The following is a 21,326-nucleotide window of genomic DNA, read 5'->3' as shown; positions in this document are numbered from 1 at the left end:
GCCAGGAGACATGCCCCTACTCACGTTGCAGCCAGGAGAGACCCCTCCCTGGGCTGGGCCCTCCTGGCAGGCGGAAGGGAATTTGTGCAGGCCTGAGACACTGTGCATATGATAGTACCTGGTACGCACAGTGCCACATGTCACACATAAAACCTGCCCGGAAGCCACCCAGAGCCCAGGTGACACCCCAGCCCTACTCATTCGAGACCCTTACTTACTGCTCACCAAGAAAGGCCTGACGTCCTGAACAGATTCTGAACAGCCCTGAGTCACAGTGGATATAGCTGGGACTACCACAGTGAGAAGAGCTCTGCCCAGAACTGCCCACAGCAGCTGGGGAGCACAACCCACACCCGCCCTAAAGGGTCTGGGGCCTCCACCTGCAGGACTCAGGCGCCACTCACCTGCCTCCCTTCCTGAGAGAAGGAGCCAGTGCTGCTTGCAGGTGGGTGCAGAGGGCCCAAAGCAGCCTGACCCCACCCTCCAGGTTCAGAGACCCAATGCCCTGCCCTCCTGGAGTCTGGAGCTCAGCCCAACCAAGGCACAAGAGATGCCACCCTCCCCCTGGGCACCTCAGCTCACAGGAAGCAGATAAGTTCCGGGCCAGCTCAGGGAGAGCCCCCTTCCTGCCACCCCTTCCTGCCAGGCCCTCCTTCCCTGCTGTTCTGCACAGGACAGCACATGGGCAGATGCAGCTTTGTGCCACCCTGGGGCTGCCCTGCACACACCAGGGCCTCAGACAAAGAGGGTCACGGGAAGCCTGACTGACAGCCACTCATCAGAGCTACAGTTCACGGGCCACCTACAGGGCCCAGCCCTCGATCTGCAAGTCTCCAGGTGGACAGTGCCAGGTCTCATAGGATCACGGGACCCTACCCTCACCCTATGCCCACACTGTGCACCCCACCCCACACCCACACACCATCCACCACACTCGATTCACCAGGGGAATCCAACCGAGCTGCCAGCTCCACACTCCAAGACACGGATGCTTCCAGAGATCCTGTCTCCTCCCTCAGGACACCCCAGTGCAGTCCTTGGGGACCCGGAGGGACACACTCTGCATCAAGACAGCCCTGTGGGGCATCCCCACACCTTCACACCTGCCCCATGGCTGCAGCTACAGGGAGGCCTGCCTCCTGCCCCCCTGTTGAGAGCCACAGCCTGAGGGGCCCCAGCAAACTTCCAGCTGATTGGCTCACAGTGGCCCCAGCAAACTTCCAGCTGCCAGCTGATTGGCTCCTCTGAGATGATGCTCATTGGGCTGTTTCCCCACCCTTTCAGACCACGCAGCTGCTCATTGGGGGACTCTTTTGGCTCCGCCCATGCGACCCAGCCAATCGGCCTCAAGAGCAGGAGGAGTGGGGTGGGGGTTGAGAGGCTCCCCAGAAGCCTGTGGTGGCAGTTGGGCTCTGAGGGAATTCCTGAATAGCTCATGTGGTGAGGCCTGTGTGTTCTAAAAATAAAGTTCGTTTCTGCTTGACAAGTGGCTCATGAATTTTGCCCAGGCAGACTGAGGCACCCACCCCCAGCAGGATGTCACCGCAGGCCTTTCCAGGATGTGGCCTGACCCCCTCCTACTGAGCAGTGACTAGGCACTGCTGTCTGTGGACTTGCTGGAAGCATGGCCCAGGAGTTGGGAGGGGCTCTGTCCACAGGGCTTTTTGTGAAGGGCTCTCCTATTGTGTTACTACGGGTACTCCCACAGTGGTAGACTCAGCAGCAAAAACCCCGAGAACCAAGGGCGTCCTGATCTCACATCCCTGTGGGCAGCAGGGGCTGGCACTGCAGAGTCCAGACCAGGTGCCAGCATTTTTGCCCACCACCTGGAGCTCGTGCACTGCATGAGGCCACCAGCTGGAGGCTTTGGGGTTTGAGGTGACTGCACAGCCACACAGAGCACCTTGCCCTTGGCCTCCAGCAGCTTTCCACAGAGCCCAGCAGCCCCAGCAGAAGTGGAGCCAGCTCTCCTCCCCAGGAGCCAGAGGCCTCCAGCCTCATCCTGGCCTGAACCAGTGGGCTGCACCCTCAAACCTCCCAACGGGAAGGACCCCCAGAGACCTTTGCCTCTGAGAGAGCAGGGTAACTCTCCAGGCCCCAATCAGTCACCTAGGTACAGGTGAGAGAAGCACAGGAGGGACCCCCAAAGTGTAAGCACAAACAGCCACAAGGTCCAGCACCCTGTGGAAGCACAGATAACCAGGACAGAAACAGAGCCCACAGGTCAGCTCTCACTCCCAGAGTCCATCCCTCAGGCCCTGAGGGCTCCCTCTCTGGGCAGGAAATGGCCCCTGGTGACAGAAGGGCTCAAATTTCACAGGGTACAAGGAGGGCACTTAGTCATTGGAGACTGAGGACCTGGGATTGGACAGTCCTGAAACTAGTTGTGCAGGTTAAATTCAACTCAGGAAGCAATTGTAAAAAGTTGGAAACTCCTGGTTACCGGGAGGAGGTAGGGGCTCAGATCCCACCCACAGCTCTTCTTCTTCCTCTGGGATTCCTTGTGAAAGACCCCCAGATCCCCCAACCCGGAATGGACCATGAGAGACACTGGATGCAAACCGCAGGAGGGTTTATTCTCACACAGGCGCCTGCGGGTGCACAGCAAAACCTCAGCCGGAGCTTTGGTGACTGGCACACCCGGGCTCGGGGGTACAGAGTTTTTATAGGAAGCAGGGGGCAAGTGTTGAGAGCCACAGCCAAAGGGGCCCCAGCAAACTTCCAGCTGCCAGCAAGCTTCAGACTGCCCCAGCAACATCTAGCTGATTGGCTCCTCTGCGGTGATGTTCATTGGGCTGTTTCCCTGCCCTTCAGACTGCCAGCTGATGATTGGCTCACAGCGGCCCCAGCAACATCTAGCTGATTGGCTCCTCCACGGAGCTGCTCATTGGGTGACTTCTTTGGCTCTGCCCACGCAACCCAGCCAATCGGCCTCAAGAGGAGGAGGATTGTGGGAGGTTGAGAGGCTGGTGTGGGAGAGAGAGGCTTGTGGAAGCCGGTGGTGGCAGTTGGGCTCTGAGGGTTTTTCCCTGGAGCTGTTTTGTTTGGCGTTTGTAGTTCTAAAAATAAAGTTAGTTTCTTTTTGACAAGTGGCTCCTGATTTGTGCCAAGCCAGACTTCGGCATTTGGTGGCTCGCACGGGGAGCAACTGAGGATAAGTAAACTGCTCGCCCCTGAGGGCAGGGCGAGAGGATGGGTAGCCATTCTAAGTTTCCTCTTTTGTTTTGCTTCGTTTTTGTTTTAACTTTCCTGTCCCTGGAGATGAGTGAGAGGGAAGAAAAACCACTCACATCTGAGGAAAAACTATTTGCGTTTGAGGAACAGATAGGGAGAAAGGACGGATGCATATGTCAGGAGGATAGAAAGGCTGTTATAATGATTTTGTGTGGTTCCCTTTTTATTGGATTCTGTCTCGGTTTTGTTTGGCGTCATCTTGTTGGGTTGTATTATAGTAGAAATACGGTATCAGAAATTAGTAAAAAACAAACCGAAAGAGTGTTAAGTAAATTGTTAGAGGAAGGAGGCTTCCCAGTAAAATCAAGAGCAGTCAGGGCATACGTTGATGTAATACAAGAATATAGCCCATGGCTTTTTAAGGAGGAGTTGTTAGATATATCACAATGGAACCATCATGGTGAAGATTTAAAAAGAATAGAAAAGAACAACCCAGGGACTCTGCCAGTTGGCACATTGTCATTGTGGATGTTGGTATCTAGTTTGCTTAGTCCAAAGCCTTCAGTTCAGACAGAGGTAGAGGAAGAAGAAGACATATTGATTCAAGTAGAAGAGGAAGTCTCTCAAGTTAGTCAGACAGAGGAAAAGATTCAAGTAAAAGCTCGAGCTAGTCAGAAAGAGGAAAAGATTCAAGTAAAAGAGAAGGTCTTTCGAGATAGTGAGACAGAGGAAGGAAGTTTAGAGCAGAAAAATCTATCAGGGGAAAAGTTAAAACAGGTGACTGCTAATAAGACCCTTTTATTAGAGAGCGTAAGTGTCCAACCAACAGCACCGCCTCTACAGGAGACTGCTACTAACAGCATTCTATCACCAGAGGGCGTAAGTGTTCAACCAACAGCGCCACCTCTACAGGAGACTGCTACTAACAGCACTCTATCACCAGAGGGCATAAGTGTCCAATCAACAGCACCACCTCCATATGCTAGGAGACCCCCAAACCCCGCAGTTGATAGTTGGGATCCTGAGACAGGATCTCAAGTATGCCCTGTATTTGAGGTAGGAGGGCAGCGAACTTACCAGGGTTTAAATTTCAAATCAGTGAAGGAGCTAAAAGAGGCTGTAACAACCTATGGTCCTCAAGCACCCTTCACTGTAAGCTTGGTCGAATCCATTACCAACTTAAGCATGACGCCAGCAGATTGGGCTAGTATGTGTAAAGCTGTGCTAAATTGAGGACAATACCTATTATGGAAGGTTGCCAATGAGGAATTTTGCAAGGAGACGGCTAGTCGAAATGCAGCAGCTGGTTATCCTCAGAGAAATCTAGATATGTTGTTAGGAAAGGGACCTTATGAGGATCGGCAGCAACAAAATGCATATGATCCTGGTGTATATTCACAAATTGCTATAGATGCAGTCAGGGCATGGAAGACTTTACAAGAACATGGAGGTTTACAAGGTCAATTATCTAAGATAATACAAGGAGCTAATGAACCTTACGCTGAATTTGTAGATAGGCTTATTCAAACAGCTACCAGAGTTTTTGGGAATACAGAACAAGCAATGCCATTTATAAAACAACTGGCTTATGACCAAGCGAATCGTTGGTGTAGAGATATCATTAGACCATGGAAACAGGAAGATTTAAACACATATATTAAATTATGTAGAGACATTAATGAACAAGGGCAAATTGTGGCAGCTGCAGTAAAACAAGTTTTAGATGCCAGAGACATTAATGAACAAGGGCAAATTGTGGCAGCTGCAGTAAAACAGGCTTTAGATGCCAGAGACATTAATGAACAAGGGCAAATTGTGGCAGCTGCAGTAAAACAGGTTTTAGATGCCAGAGACATTAATGAACAAGGGCAAATTGTGGCAGCTGCAGTAAAACAGGCTTTAGATGCCAGGCCAAGAACATGCTACAATTGTCAACAAACAGGACATTTTAAAAGGAGTTGCCCCATAGGAGGAGGGTTTAACAAAACTAGGTATCAAACAAGTAGAATACCGGGTATTTGCCCACGATGCCGTAGAGGGAGACATTGGGCTAATGAATGCCGTTCTCAAACCACCATAGAGGGTACTCCATTATATTGGGCTAATGAATACCGTCCTCAAACCACCATAGAGGGTACTCCATTATCAAAAAACGAACAAGGACAAGGTGTTTATCCACAATATCGTGGACAAAGGCATCGGGCTCCGTTGCCAAAAAATGGACAGGGGGCCCCAATGCTCCGGGGCCCCAAACCACAAATATACGGAGCACTGGAGGAACCCAGCAACCCCAGCAACCCCATCAGGGTAGTGCCCAGCACATCAGATCCCTCATCAGACAAACCAGAGGGAGCGCAGGGTTGGACATCTGCGCCTCCACCAAATCAGTACTAACTCCAGAGATGGGAGTTCAAATCATTCCCACAGGGGTAAAAGGACCTCTTCCCAAAGGAACAGTAGGCTTATTATTGGGACGCAGCTCTTCTACTCTAAAAGGACTTTTGATAAGTCCTGGGGTAATTGATTCCAATTATGAAGGTGAAATAAAAATTATAGCCAGTTCTCCAAAGGGTATATCAGTAATTTCACCAGGAGATAGAATAGCACAGTTACTAATAATACCAAGCCTACATGATAAATTTTCCAGTCATGTTGTAGAAAGAGGTTCCAAGGGATTAGGCTCCACAGGTGTAGATTGGGCTATGCTTTCTTTAAATTTAGATTCTCGACCCATGCTAAAACTAAATATTCAAGGACATGAATTTAATGGGCTACTGGATACAGGTGCAGATCATAGCATCATCTCTCGTCAAGAATGGCCAAAACATTGGCCATTACAACAAGCCACTCAATCGCTTCGAGGCCTAGGAGTGGCGACTAATCCCGATAGAAGTGCAATGCTATTAGATTGGAAGGATCCTGAAGGATGTGAAGGAACTATACAGCCATATGTATTGGATCATCTTCCCGTAAATTTATGGGGACGAGATGTCTTAGATCAATTAGGTTTGACATTAACAAATAATATCAATCAAAATGCACCCACTATTATGGCTAGACAAGGTTTTAGGAAAGGAAAAAGATTAGAAAGACAAGAACAATGTATAGCAGCACCAATACAAATAGATCAAGGAACAGACAGACATGGGTTGGATTTTCACAAAGGGCCACTGAGACAATAAAAATTACATGGAAATCAGAAAGACCAGTATGGGTTCCTCAGTGGCCCTTGACTAAAGAAAAGACACAAGTAGCCCATGATCTGGTCAAACAACAATTAGCGGAAGGACATATACAACCTTCTGTATCTCCCCATAATACTCCCATTTTTGTCATCAAAAAGAAATCTGGTAAATGGAGATTATTGCAAGATTTAAGAGCCATTAACAATGAAATGGTCATTATGGGACCTGCTCAATCGGGGATTCCTCAATTGTCTGCTTTGCCAAAAACCTGGTATGTTTTAGTTATAGATATTAAAGATTGTTTTTTTTCAATTCCAATTCATCCTGAGGATAGTCCACGTTTTGCATTTACTATCCCTGCACTAAATCATGAAGGTCCTGATCAGAGATATGAATGGAAAGTACTCCCTCAAGGGATGGCTAACAGCCCAACTATGTGTCAAATTTATGTTAACAAAGTAATCCAGCCACTTAGAAATCAAAATCCTGAACTACAAATATTTCACTATATGGATGATGTGTTATTGGCACACAAAGCTAAAAACACATTGCTAGAATGTTATGCCACACTTACAAACTTATTAAAAAATTATAATCTAGAGATAGCAATAGATAAAGTACAATTAAATTTTCCAATTAATTATTTAGGAGTTCTATTATCCTCAACCATGGTCCGTCCACCAAAAATTCAAATACGAGTAGATCAATTCAAATCACTTAATGACTTTCAAAAGTTATTAGGAGACATAAATTGGATAAGGCCTTATCTAGGTATTCCAACAGGAGAATTGGGACCTTTATTTGATATCCTAAAAGGTCCATCAGATCCAAATTCACCCCGAATGTTAACGCCTGAAGCAAGAAAGGCATTAAAAATCATTGAAACATATATGGAAAATATGCATTTGGATAGAATTGATATAAGTTTGCCTTTATTATTTATTGTACTACCAACAAAAAATATTCCTACAGGAGTATTTTGGCAAGAAGGTCCATTATTATGGATACATTTATCTTATTCTCCTAACACTATTCTTACTAGATATCCTGAGGCTGTAGGACAATTAATACTCAAAGGAATAAAAACAGCAAAGGCAGTGTTTGGAATTTCTCCCCATAAAATTATTACTCCATATACTATGAATCAAATTGATGAATTAGCTAATGAGTTAAATACTTGGGCAATAATAATGTGCAAATCTAATGTTTCATTTGATAACCACTTACCATCTAATCCTTTATTGTCTTTTTGGTCATTGCATCCTGTAATTTTTCCAAAAATGACAAGAAAAACACCTATCATGAATGCTCCAAATATATTCACTGATGGGTCAAATAATGGTACAGCAGCAATAGTTACACCTGATCAAACTTTTACATTTTTAGTACCCAAACAATCAGCTCAAAAGGTAGAGCTTAATGCAGTATTACAAACTTTTGTGATGTTTAAAGATTCTGTATTTAATTTATTTTCTGATAGCCAGTATATAGTTAATGCTATAGTATCCCTTGAAGATGCTGGTAGGATTTCCCCTTCTTCTACTGTTTTCTCTTTGTTTTCCACTATACAAAGTTTAATTTGGGACAGAAAAGATCCATTCTTTATAGGACATATCAGGGCACATACAGGATTGCCTGGAGCCCTTAGTTTGGGCAATGATTTAGCAGATAAAACTACACGTGACATACATATTTTCTCTATACTAGAAGAAGCTATAAATTTTCATGAAAGATTCCATGTCAATGCTAATACTTTACAAAAGCGTTTTAAAATAACTAAGGAACAAGCTAGACAAATAATAAAACAATGTCAAAATTGTGTGACCTTTTTACCACAAGTTAATCTTGGAGTCAATCCTAGAGGATTGATGCCTAACCATATTTGGCAGATGGACGTCACACACTTGCCAGAATTTGGAAAATTAAAATATTTGCATGTTACAGTTGATACTTCTTCTGGATTTTTGATGGGCTCCCTTCATGCCGGAGAAAAAACTAAAGATGTTATAGCTCATTGCTTACAAAATTTTGCCACTGTGGGCATTCCAAAACAGTTAAAAACAGATAATGCCCCTGGTTATACGTCTACTTCTTTTAAACAATTTTGCTCATCATTTGGCATTACTCATATAACAGGAATCCCATACAATCCACAGGGACAAGGCATAGTTGAAAGAGCTCATCAAACTATTAAAATGTACTTATTAAAGCAAAAAGATGGAATTGGGAAGGGGTATATATTCCCCAAAGATAAACTTAAAATAACCCTTTTTACTCTAAACTTTTTAAATTTGGATTCATCAGGACTTAGTGCTGCAGAAAGGCATATGTGTCCAAAAAATGTACATAAGCCCAAGGTACTTTGGAAAGATATTCTAACAGGACAATGGAAAGGTCCTGACCCAGTAATTGTCTGGAATCGGGGGTCTGTTTGTGTGTTTCCACAGGAAGAACAGCAGCCGATTTGGATTCCAGAGAGATTAACCAAGGTTCTGACCCAGAACAGCAGCCGATTTGGATTCCAGAGAGATTAACCAAGGTTCTGACCCAGTGATTGTCTGGAGTCGGGGGTCTGTTTTTGTGTTTCCACAGGGAGAACAGCAGCTGATTTGGATTCCGGAGAGATTAACTAAAATCCTGACCCAGTGATTGTCTGGAGTCGGGGGTCTGTTTTTGTGTTTCCACAGGGAGAACAGCAGCCGATTTGGATTCCAGAGAGATTAACTAAAGCGATTTCTACAGACCAAAAAGAAGATGATTTAGCTCAAATCCATAATAGCTGATATCCAAAACTCCAATTTGGCTATCCTTACATCTGCAACAGAACCAGGATGCTTTTTTCAATATCTATTTTATTATTGCCCTTTCCCATATCATGAAGTTCTATTTTATTTTTTTGAGCTCATACAGACCTAGGTTAATGTTTTGCTGATCAGTTCTATTTTTTTTTTGACTATAGAGTTTTTAAACATTGCAATAGAGATTTTACCTGTAAAAAGTTATAAGGCCTTTACTATTATGTTATGTGTGGTATGTATTATATTATGTGTGCACACTTGTGTTTTGTGTTATATGTTTGAATGTACGTATGTCCAATGTACGTATTTCCATATATCATATATGATGAGCGCTCATGAAAAGATGGATCCAAATATTTTTTTTTATTCACGTGATTTAAATGGTTTAATTTAAATTGGGTAAATAACTGTTAAGAATTGTTTTAATATGTAAACAAAAAAGGAGGTTAACAGATCTGTTTGTTTACTCTCACCTTTCGTTTTCATTATATTTAATAATTCTCTTCACTATAATGTAAATTGTTAAGAAAATTGTTTTCTTTTAGTGCCTTCTGAAATGTTACCTAATTTTTTCTTTAGCCATTATTGCCAGAATTTCTATCTTCAGATGAAGATAATATAAATTGTTAAGAAAATTGTTTTCTTTTAGTGTCTTCTGGAATGTTACCTAATTTTTTCTTTAGCCATTATTGCCAGAATTTCTATCTTCATCCCAGTGCCGATGAAGATAATATAAATTGTTAAGAAAATTGTTTTCTTTTAGTGTCTTCTGGAATGTTACCTAATTTTTTCTTTAGTCATTATTGCCAGAATTCCTATCTTCATCCCTGTGCCGGTGAAGACAAAGATAAAACTAATCTACAGTTTCTGCAATAGCCATCACTGAACTGCTTACAGAACTTGCACTGAACTGCTTACAGAACTATGTGTCACTTGTATGCATTGTGAACTATCTGTTGGTGCAGCGACTTGTGGTAGTGTTGGGGTATTTTTGCTGATGATATCATCGGTGGTACAATTTTCCCAAAAGGAGCCGTCAATTGACTTGGTATATCTTCCTCCCTTCTGCTTGTCATGATCATTCAGCTAAAATTTGGGGGTCAACAGAGGTGAGGCAAAGAACCTCACACCCCCCCCCCCCGCTGAGACCTCTCCACAGGTGTGGCTGTATACTGGACTGGTAGTCAATGACGGGTAAGATCCAATTACAATGGTACCAACCTAAGACAGGAGGCTGACGCCCTGAGGTCAGCTCATCCGAAGACGGGTAAGGACCATATGTAGTATTGGACAACCTAAGGCAGGCACGGTCCCTAAGCCACATGCTTGTTGTTTAAACAGAGAGGGGGAGATGTTGAAAGCCACAGCCAAAGGGGCCCCAGCAAACTTCCAGCTGCCAGCAAGCTTCAGCCTGCCCCAGCAACATCTAGCTGATTGGCTCCTCTGCGGTGATGTTCATTGGGCTGTTTCCCTGCCCTTCAAACTGCCAGCTGATGATTGGCTCACAGCGGCCCCAGCAACATCTAGCTGATTGGCTCCTCCACGGAGCTGCTCATTGGGTGACTTCTTTGGCTCTGCCCACGCAACCCAGCCAATCGGCCTCAAGAGGAGGAGGATTGTGGGAGGTTGAGAGGCTGGTGTGGGAGAGAGAGGCTTGTGGAAGCCGATGGTGGCAGTTGGGCTCTGAGGGTTTTTCCCTGGAGCTGTTTTGTTTGGCGTTTGTAGTTCTAAAAATAAAGTTAGTTTCTTTTTGACAAGTGGCTCCTGATTTGTGCCAAGCCAGACTTCGGCAGGCAAGGTTTCAGCCTAGCACAGTAACAGTTATTCTATTGGTTTATCTAAGTTCCTCTAGGTTCAGCCCCTTAGGTCACCTGGGGGGTAAACTTGTTTTTTCCACTTTATGTTCTCAGAAAAGAAACCCATAAATTGCATCCTATTCTTTTAGTTCCTGTTTTTACTCTATTTGCTCAAGCTTGGCCTTCCCAGGATTATCTATATAGAACATCTGGTGGTGGCATTGTACAGAGCTTGGAGTGTTACATGCAGCTGGGAAGTGCTACGTGCAGCTTATGGGGTTTTAACATGGGGGTTGTACTTGGGAACATCCTGTAGGGCACAGGGGTTAGAATTCCTAACCTTGGGTTTGGGGCCCTGTAGTCCTTCACTTGTTTCCTGGAGTTTCACATTTACTTATTTCCCTCCTCCAGGACTAATGCAAGATGGGGAAGGGTAATGTCTTATTTTCCCTCCCTCCTCAGCCCCAGCCAGGCCCTTTCCTTCTCCCTGGGCTGTCTGGGGGATGTTCCCAACTTTCACAAAGTAGGGTGGCTGCTGGGAGCCCCAGGGCCACTGGCAGCCTCAGAGGGGGTCACCGACCACCTGGGGCCTGACGGGCCTTGTGCTGGCCTTTCCTGGGAGCCTTGGGAAGCCAAAGGACAGCCCTGGAGCTGGACTACTCCCTGCTGCATGGGGGCTTCCCAGTAGGCACCCAGAGGGCTCAGGGAGGGCTGGGGCACCCCACCTGCACTGACCAGACTAAAGTGGTGCCTCTGGCCTGTCTGAGACCGCTCAGGGCTGCAGGGCCTCCTTCCAGGGCAGGACTGTGCCCAAGTCTGTGTCCATGGGAAGCCCTGGCCTCTGCGGTCCTTGTTTCTGCCCTGTCTGGGGGCAGAGGGGCCCCACTCACCCTGCTGGAAGTCACAGGGGACAGACGCCCACTCCTCACAGAGCTCCTGGGGAACCCTCAGAGTGTGAACAGGGAGGACAGCCACCTGGGGGTCCTCAGGAACCCAGAACTCTCTCCAGGGATGGCGTCTCTCCCTACCCTCTCTTCTGTCCTCATGTCCCCTTCCACATAACCGGGGGGACACCATCCAGGAGGGTGGCATGTGGGCACGGGGTGCCTAGGTGATCTGCTACGGGGCTGTGTCATGGTGCACTGTGAAGTGCTGACTGTGTTTGGTCATGTCGGATCCCAGGTGCAGGCTGCAGAGCAAACACCTGCCAATGTGCTGTCCTCGCTGAGATGACCCCCAGGACAAGGAACCAGCCACCTCCCCACCACCCGGGGTCTGCCTGGCCCCAGGTGGCCCACGCCTGTCGCCCACATCCCCCCTCCCAATGAGCCAGTCTACCCAGCCCTACTCTGTCTCATCCGGCAGGACACATCAACTTGGGAAGCGAACCTAGATGGGGAGGAATGAAGGGACAAGAGACACGAAAGGTGACAGCAAGACAAAAGTTCTGATCAAGCTGCAAACTTTTATTGTTCACACAGGGGTATTTATATGCTGGGGCTGGGGAAGATTTCACAGTTGCTGGATGTGGGTGGTAAAACTTCCAGCTGCAAGATGTCTGATGATCCTGATAACCGCAGGGTGTTCCAGGGAAATAGGTAGCTGCAGGATGCCTTCAGGGCAGCATGTCTCCCAGGGGGCTATCAGGCTAATCTTTGAAGGAGAATGTCCTTCTAGTTCCCGACATTTCTCCCTTTCTTATATAAAATATTTGACCATACCTTACCGGCCATGTTTTTAGGGGGTGATAGAGGCTCTGTTCCTCTAGAAGGCCTTAGAATATCTCCTGATCCGAGCGAGCGTCTTCACTAGGAGATTTCGAGGTGGCCTTGGCATGTTTTTGGAGGAGACGGCTTTGAGGGGGGAGCATGCCAACCGCCATCACCAGAGCGTGTCACTCAGAGGTCTTGGGTTTTGGGATCCGTGGATCCATCCTCCTGCAGTCCTTCCTGCACCCTCCGTTATTACGGCCTAACGTCTTCACTCCATGGGTGCGTCCTCCCCAAAGCGGAGGGGCCCAAGGAGGAGCGAACCCTTATGGCAAGGGCAGAAGATGGTTGGTCAGAGCTGTTACTTATAAGAAAGAGAGATCTGTGGGGATGTAAACTTAAGAAATAAGCCTGAGAGAAGGGTAGAACATCCTTTTAAATGTTGGCAGCATGGTCTTCCATCTCCAGACGATGATAGTGGACCTGTATGGGTGACAGTGCCTTGGCATCCAGCTGACTGTAACTTGGTGTATATGCTTCTCCTCGACGACATGGGGGACATGAGTTCCCTTTTAGAAGTCAGTTCCATTTGAGGTCTGGCTGGGGAAAAACAGCTTGTCATCTGGGGATGGGTGCTTTTATGAGGGAAACAAAAACCATGAGTACTGAATAAGTGTTGCAGCAGCTGGAACATGTCACTGTACAGAAGTTCCCACCAGGCTTTAACATCCTCAGTTACCAGGACTGTAAACATAATATTTAACTGTTAGAGTTACAGATGTCCTTCCCCTTAAGATACAGTTTAATAATTTAATGTCATCTGATCTTGCAAAATCCTTTTATTAGTATGACCTCTGTGTCTAATAGAGAAATCTTTAATTCTATTACTTAGGGCTAGATAACCATACTAGCAAACACTAAGCCTACTTGTGTAGGTTAGAAATAAAGGCCTTAAACTAAAAACTACTCTGGCAGTCCCTTTTGATAGTTATCAGGCATTCCTGTCTGAGAATCTCTTTTGTAGCCTCCAGTTTACTTATTCTTGGAAGTTACATTTAACTATTATTATTATTATTTAAAATGCCCAGGAATAGCTGTGTTTTGGCTTTAACTGTCTTTGCTAAGTGTTTAAGATGAAGCAAGTCAAACTGACTTTGTTTCCATCTATTGTTGACAGTCAGCTGAGTTTCCCTGGGAGTCCTCGGGAACTTCACAGCAGCTTCTCAGTTCTGCTAGTGCCATTTGCGCTAGGATGGGTCCAGGCCTTGCTTGATCACATGGCTTCCCTCAGAAGCATTAGGGATGTCTCCCTTTTTTGATGACCCTCATCTTCACAGCAAATGCACTGATTGGCTTTCTGTCCTCCACTGGTCTCATTAATCTCCCTGATCAGGAGATTATGTGGCCTAGAGTTGCAAAGCTCTTTGGAGAAGACCCTATTCCCTGACTCAGACTGACTCAGAGGGCAAGAGCCAAATATTGGTTCTCTTGGCCCTTTTAATTTAACTTTAATTTTAAAACTTAATCTTAAACATCTAGCAAATAAACTTCAACAGCCTTATATTAAGGGTACTGAGCTTTAGTACCTATCTCTCTATCCTGTAGGTGATAATTCCTTATCTTAAGTTAACCCAGGTTGTGAGTTCTTAAAGCAGTACCTCTTTAAAACATTAACAGGCGATCCTTAGACCATCTAAAAGCAAACTACAAAACAAAACCAACTAGGATAAAAACATATTTAGTTCATGTAATAGCTACCTTGAATTCTGGCAGAGTTATACATTATAATCCCCTGTTTGAGGTCCTGGCAATCGTGACAAAAACCAACTTTTGGACACAACCTTAAATGCACTGAAATCTGGTCTATTTTTTTATAGTCGCCTTCATATGCAGTGAGATGGGACATAGAGCCTTATCTCAAGGTGGGGCTCTTCATAAGTCTTAAATACTATAGTTCTGAAGCTGATCTTTGCTTTTTAGGCATCATTTTACAAAGCCTACATAAATTGTTGCTCAAGTTTACATGAATATTAGCTAACACAACATAACATCACATCTAAAACATGAATTAAAGAAAGGCTGAAAGCTTTTAACCTCTTGTAGGAAAGTAGCAAAGTACTTTTGTGTTTTACAATAAAACCTTTACCCAGATTAGGCTCTCATTAACTTAAAAATACATTCAAATTGTGTCTCAGTGTAGAAAGCAACATAGAACTTTATATATCTTACTGATAACAAGTCCAGTTATAGAACACAAATGATATAATTGAATCTCCAACATGTTTTTTCTCTTTGAGCCTAAAATTACCATACAACTTTAGAACACCAGCTTGATATAATGCTCTTTTGAAGCTTTTACCTTACAGACTTGTATACCTGGAAGATATGAACACATTAATAGCACCATAATTACATTGATGTTTTTATAATAACCAAGTTTAGCTTTTAAACAAATAACATTACAATATTGAAAAATAACAGTTGTTGTTTAACCATAGTTGTATAATTTTTGATTTCTTTAAGATTACTTGCTCAAAAACTTACACATATAACCAATTTACACAGACCTTTTTTATCAATTACTTAAACCCTTTTATTAACTTAATCACATAGACTTTCTTATCCAGAAACACATTTTCCCTCTATTAAATCCGTATCTAGAACCTTTTAGTTTTTCTTTTCCATCTGTTAACCTTCTTCTTTGTTCACATTTTGAAACAATACTTGTAAATTTCTGAATTTAAGCAATTATTTCATAGACATCAACATTTTATTAGGATTTGTTTTGAACACCTAGAAAAACTTATAAGCTTAATTTTAAAGACATCTTTACTTTTATCTGTTTACCCAATTTAAATTGAACCATTTGAATCACGTGAATCAAAGATATTTGGATCCATTTTTAAAATTTTTTTATGAGCGCTCCATATATATCTGCCAATTGTCATATAACTGCATGATATATGGACATACACACATATAGACATACCAACATACAACACATAACACAAGTGTGCACACATATACAAGGCCTTGTAGCTGTTTTTTCAGGTGAAATCTCCATTGCGATGTTTAAAAACTTCACAGTTGATCAAAAATAGAACTGATCAGAAAAACATTAACTTCTCTGTAGGATGAAAATCATGAGCTCAAAAAAAAAATACAGAATCTAAGAAAAAAGCAAGAGTCCTAAAAAAGATGATTGGCCAGTAATTAGCAAATACCATACAATTTACTTTTTGGTTTGGTCTAGTTTGAGTTCAGGTAAAAAGACACTTTTACTCTATCTCCTACTGAGTGGACTCCAGGCTTCTTCTATTTGCATATCAACTTAAGTCCTGGCTGAGGTCTGGAAGGAACTGGGAAAACTGACTAAGCAGGGTCGGGCCTGGTCAGGCAGGGGAAGTGGGTAAAACATATCTAAGGGGGCAGTTGGCCCCTGAAGGGCCGGAGCACAAAAGGCAGGAGGGATATAGGAGGGAGGTGGAGGTGTAAGTCCTACAGGGTGTGGCAGGGTCCTGAGAGGTGGCAGGTCTTCTGAATAGTAGCGAGCTGCTTCCTTCTCCAAGGTAGCCTCCTCTCCAGGGGTCAATGTGTCTCCAGGATTTAAAACTGGATAAAGGTGGTTGGAAACCATTGGAGCCTTATTTATTAGGGTGGGGTTTTGAGCGGGACCAGGAAAGTTCCCAGGGTCCTGGGGAGACTGAGAATGGTCTGTGTCTATACTAACTGAAGGGCATGCCGAGGGGGGACGAGAGGTCTTTTGCATAGCCTCTTCCCCAATCCTGACAAGTTTTAACGTACCATTGTCAAAGGGTGAACTTTTAAGAAGTTCATTAATTAAGTTCCAGTAAGAAAAGGTGAGAACAAGCACCTTTTCTGGGCCAAAGGATTCATAATAATCTTTTAAACATTCTCCTACTCTAAGCCATCTTTTACCATCAATGGTCCCTTCAAGGGGAAACCATGGACACAATTCTCCTACGTATGAAACGAATAATTTTAAGTCCTTTTTCTTAACACGCGCCCCCCGTGTCTTGAGGGCCTCCTTGAGGCCTGACAAAAACAACTCATGTGACGAAACTGCTTTTCCCATGGTGTGTCACACACCTTGCGTCATCCTCGCTCTCCTCCCGGATCTGTCTCTCGGTCATGTCTGCCGAGGCAATCTCACGCTCCCGCTTGGCCAAGTCTTCCTGGAGGACGGCGTTCCCCCTCAGTCAAAGGCTCGAGCCCCACGTTGGGCGCCAAATGTCCCGTCTGGCAGGACACATCAACGTGGGCAGCGAACCTAGATGGGGAGGAATGAAGGGACAAGAGACATGAAAGGTGACAGCAAGACAAAAGTTCTGATCAAGCTGCAAACTTTTATTGTTCACACAGGGGTATTTATATGCTGGGGATGGGGAAGCTCTTCCCAATTGCTGGATGTGGGTGGGTAAAACTGCCAGCTGCAAGATGTCTGATGATCCTGATAACCACAGGATGTTCCAGGGAGATAGGTAGCTGCAGGATGCCTTCAGGGCAGCAGGTCTCCCAGGGGGCTGTCAGGCTAATCTTTGAAGGAGAATGTCCTTCTAGTTCCTGAGACCCTTACTTACTGCTCACCAAGAAAGACCTGACGTCCTGAACAGATTCTGAGCACCCCTGAATCACAGTGGATATAGCTGGAACTACCACAGTGAGAAGAGCTGTGCCCAGAACTGCTCACGGCAGCTGGGCAGCACAACCCACACCTGCCGAAAGGGTCTCGGGGCTCCAACTACACTCAGTTGAGTCCAGGTGCTCAACTGAGGTCACCCACTCCGGCTCCCACCCTTGCTCTGGGGCCTACAGACTCACCCCATACCCAGTGCAGGGGGCTGGAGGGAGGTTCTGCAAGGGATTCTCTCACAGTGGGACACCCCCCAATGGCTCAGGCCAGGCCCCAAATCCCCTTGACAAGCCCAGCCCTCACCTAAAAGTGACCAGTCGGGCAGCAGACCCCTCAGAATAGATGGACCCAACACTCCACGGCACCTGGGCCAGAGCTCCAGAGGGTGACCTGGCTGGACACTGGAGCCCCAGGGCCTGGGCTGGAACCTTGGCTCTGACCTGGCCAGCCCAAGCTGAGACCTGGGAGGAGGACAGGTTGGCAGGCAGCTGACCAACACTAACAGGACAGGGCCGAATGCCCCAGGGGAGCCAGCTGCACTGAGACCAGAAACTTCTAGAGCTCAGGAGAGAAGAACCCAGTGGTCCAGGGAGACCTCCTCACAGCCAGACAGGACCAAGAGGGACACTGAGCCCACCTACAGGGACCCCACAGGCCTGGGGTTTCTGCTGGTGTTTATGTCCCTGTGAGGTGGACTAGCTGGCCCCACAGGGTCCCAGCAAGCCAGAAGCACCCCAGGACAGCTCCACGGGCAAGAGGAGGCATTTGGGACAGAGTGCAGGCCAGCCGACACCTCCCCAAGGACTCCATGCCCACTCTGCACTCAAGGAGAACAAGGACAGCCCATGCCGGAACTCGGAACTCAGGCCAGGAGACATCCCCCTACTCACGTTGCAGCTGTAAAGGTAAAATTTCTAAGCTGATTCTAACCCGCAAAGCCTGAGTTAAAGTGTAAAAGACCAGGCATTGTAAAGTTTCTAAACTGCAAGGTCTGGGTTAAAAAGTAAAAGACCAAGTATGGTTAAAATTCCTCTGCTACCCCCAAAACCTGTAATCCCTGTAGCTGTAAGGACAATACTGGAACTGCCCAGTAAATATTTTCACTGACTCCCTGGTTGTCTAATAACCTGTGACTCTGTGTAGCATGTCACGTAGGCATTTTGGCCCTAAAATCAATCAGTTTGAATGTGTACCCCGCTTAGGAGTGACCAATCACCACCGTCCAATCTGTTCCCGCCAATGAATGTACAAATCATGTCTCAGAGTTGTGGTTCAATTTTCCTGTGCCTCATGATGATTTGTTCTGATGTATGCAAAGCCCCCGCCCTCCCCAAAAAGTGTACTTAAGCTCTGCTTGACCTCTGCTCTGAGCTCTGGGCTGCTCTATCTTCCTGAGTGAGCCTGGAGCCTGGAGCCTCAGCCCTCTGAATTGGATCCTCAATAAACTCCCTCCTGCTTATTACATGAAGCCAGTCTCTTGTGGTCTCTTCCTCCGACGCTTTGCTGGACCCTTACAGCAGCCAGGAGGGACCCCTCCCTGCACTGGGCCCTCCTGGCAGGCGGAAGGGAATTTGTGCAGGCCTGAGACACTGTGCATATGATAGTACCTGGGTCTCACAGTACCACATGTCACACATAAAACCTGCCCGGAAGCCACCCAGAGCCCAGCTGACACCCCAGCCCTACTCATGCGAGACCCTTACTTACTGCTCACCAAGAAAGGCCTGACGTCCTGAACAGATTCTGAGCAGCCCTGAATCACAGTGGATATAGCTGGGACTACCACAGTGAGAAGAGCTCTGCCCAGAACTGCCCACAGCAGCTGGGGAGCACAACCCACACCCACCAAAAAGGTCTGGGGCCTCCACCTACAGGACTCAGGGGCCACTCACCTGCCTCCCTTCCTGAGAGAAGGAGCCAGTGCTGCTTACAGGTGGGGGCAGTGGGCCCAGAGCAGCCTGACCCCACCCTCCAGGTTCAGAGACCCAATGCCCTGCCCTCCTGGAGTCTGGAGCTCAGCCAGACTAGGCCACAAGAGATGCCACCCTCCCCCTGGGCACCTCAGCTCACAGGAAGCAGATAAGTTCCGGGCCAGCTCGGTGAGAGCCCCCTTCCTGCCACCCCTTCCTGCCAGGCCCTCCTTCCCTGCTGTTCTGCACAGGACAGCACATGGGCAGATGCAGCTTTGTGCCAACCTGGGGCTGCCCTGCACAGGGTCTCCTGAGAGTCCTTCTGTGTGGCTCTGAAACTGGTCCTAAAGTCAGGAGCAGCCCCTTGTCCCCACGTTGAGATCAAACACCCAGGAAACTCCAAGGCAAGAGAGAAAAGCAAATTTCACTGAAGAAACAGAAAAGAGAAAGGAGAGGGACCCCTGCAGAGAGGGGCACCCAGAGCTGTCCCCAGGAGGGGGGTGTCTTGCCCTTTTCTGGATTTCAGGTTTCCCTTCCTCTCCTGCCCCCTCCTCTCACCCCACTGCCTAAAGGTGGGAATGACCACATGCAGGAAAGGAGCCCGAGGGGTGCGCATTAACACCTCTCTGCTGGGAGGAGCGGGACCCCCCTGGAGGCCCGGGAGCCTGGCCACAGGCTGGAAGACGGGCAGGTGCCCTGGAGGGTCAGCGTCTCCTGAACGGCCGCCCGAGGGACCCACTCACTCGTGGCTACACTGACTCTCTGTCCTCTGCCCTGTCTCTGGTTTTCCTCACTCTCCCTCTCACTCCAGATAGGCCCCAGAGCCCCCTGCGTGTCCCTCAGTGGTCAGGGGCTGGAGAGGGCTGGAGGGCCACATGTCCACTTCCATCACACCAGCCGCCAAGTAACACGGGAACGGCAGCCAGGAGTCCAGACAAATGTTCCAGAAACTTCTCTCCACACCCAGAAGAAAAGAACACAGAACAGTCCATTAAAAATATATTTCACTACTTAAAAATGAGAAAATAACCCTTTAAGCTGCTATGATCTAGGAGCTGTGGTCAGTGTCTCTGTCCAGCAGAGAAGTGAGGCCCAGGACACAGAGGCCACAAGTGACAGATGCAGAGTCAGAGTTCTGCAGAGAGAAGGGCCCAGCGGGGAGTCCGGGGGAGGTGGGGCCTGTTCTTTATGGTCTCTGGAGTGTCCTCCTTTCCTTATCTCCTCCCTCTCCACATGCTCCACGCCATTATTGATGGCTGTCCCCTCTGTCCAGGTGTCTGTTTTAGTTCTTTGGTTAGGTCCCCCACTTAGGGGCACGAGTAGGGAGGTGTCTGTCTGATTGGGTCCCAGGCGTGCCCATGCGCACTTTGTCCAGCAGGAAGCTGACCCCACCAGAAGACCCTCTCCGTGCGCCTTTGTCCTGACCCTGCCCGGCCCCCTCCCTCGCCATCTTGCCCTGGCTGCCTAGGCCTCTACATGTCCCTCATCCCTGCTCTCACAGATACCCCGACCACTGTTGGGATTTGGCTCAGTGACCACTCTATCTACGTCAGGCTGTCAAGGGGCGCTGTTGGAGTCACCACATGTCCTTCTGCAGAAGGACTAGGGCAAGAGGGAAGCAGCAGGCTGGTCCAGAGGCCAGCACTGATGACGTTCATCCGTGGGTCTGTGAGGGGTCCCTGGTAGGGGTGGAGGAAGACCACGGGCTCCATTGGTAACACCACCTGGAGTTTTATTTTCTCTACACAAGAAGAAACAACAGGAATAAGCAAACTGATAATGTCAGGACCAATGAGAAGATCAAGGAACAGGCCACCCGAGGCCGACGTCCCAGCACCTCTGGGATCACAGGGGGAGGGTCCCTGGAGGAGGGGGCCTGGGCTCCTGTCCTTTTAATTTGGGACGTGAAGGGAAAGCCGTCTTAGGACCCATGACCTCTCCTTCCGATGGGCCCAGGGGACCTCCTGAGCAGCTGGTAAGGTCCCTGTCCTCTGTCCAGGTTTTCCTGTTCTGGGCTCAGGGCAGCCGACCAGGGTCTGAGGGTCAGGCGTGCAGTCCTCTAGCTCAGGACGACGTCTCAGGTAAAGGAACAAGTGGACT

The 21,326-nt window shown here is 47.1% G+C and overlaps 1 gene segment (V, D, J or C); it reads left to right on the top strand.

Annotated features, from left to right (window-relative positions):
* Positions 1 to 21,326, top strand: part of LOC101957805 (immunoglobulin gamma-1 heavy chain-like) — a 203,225-nt gene that overhangs the window by 51,787 nt on the left and 130,112 nt on the right.

Source organism: Ictidomys tridecemlineatus, chromosome 5 (genome assembly GCF_052094955.1).
Source record: "Ictidomys tridecemlineatus isolate mIctTri1 chromosome 5, mIctTri1.hap1, whole genome shotgun sequence".
Lineage (NCBI taxonomy): Eukaryota > Metazoa > Chordata > Mammalia > Rodentia > Sciuridae > Ictidomys > Ictidomys tridecemlineatus.
Note: the sequence above shows the minus strand (reverse complement) of the source record. Positions and strands in the feature narration are given on the sequence as shown.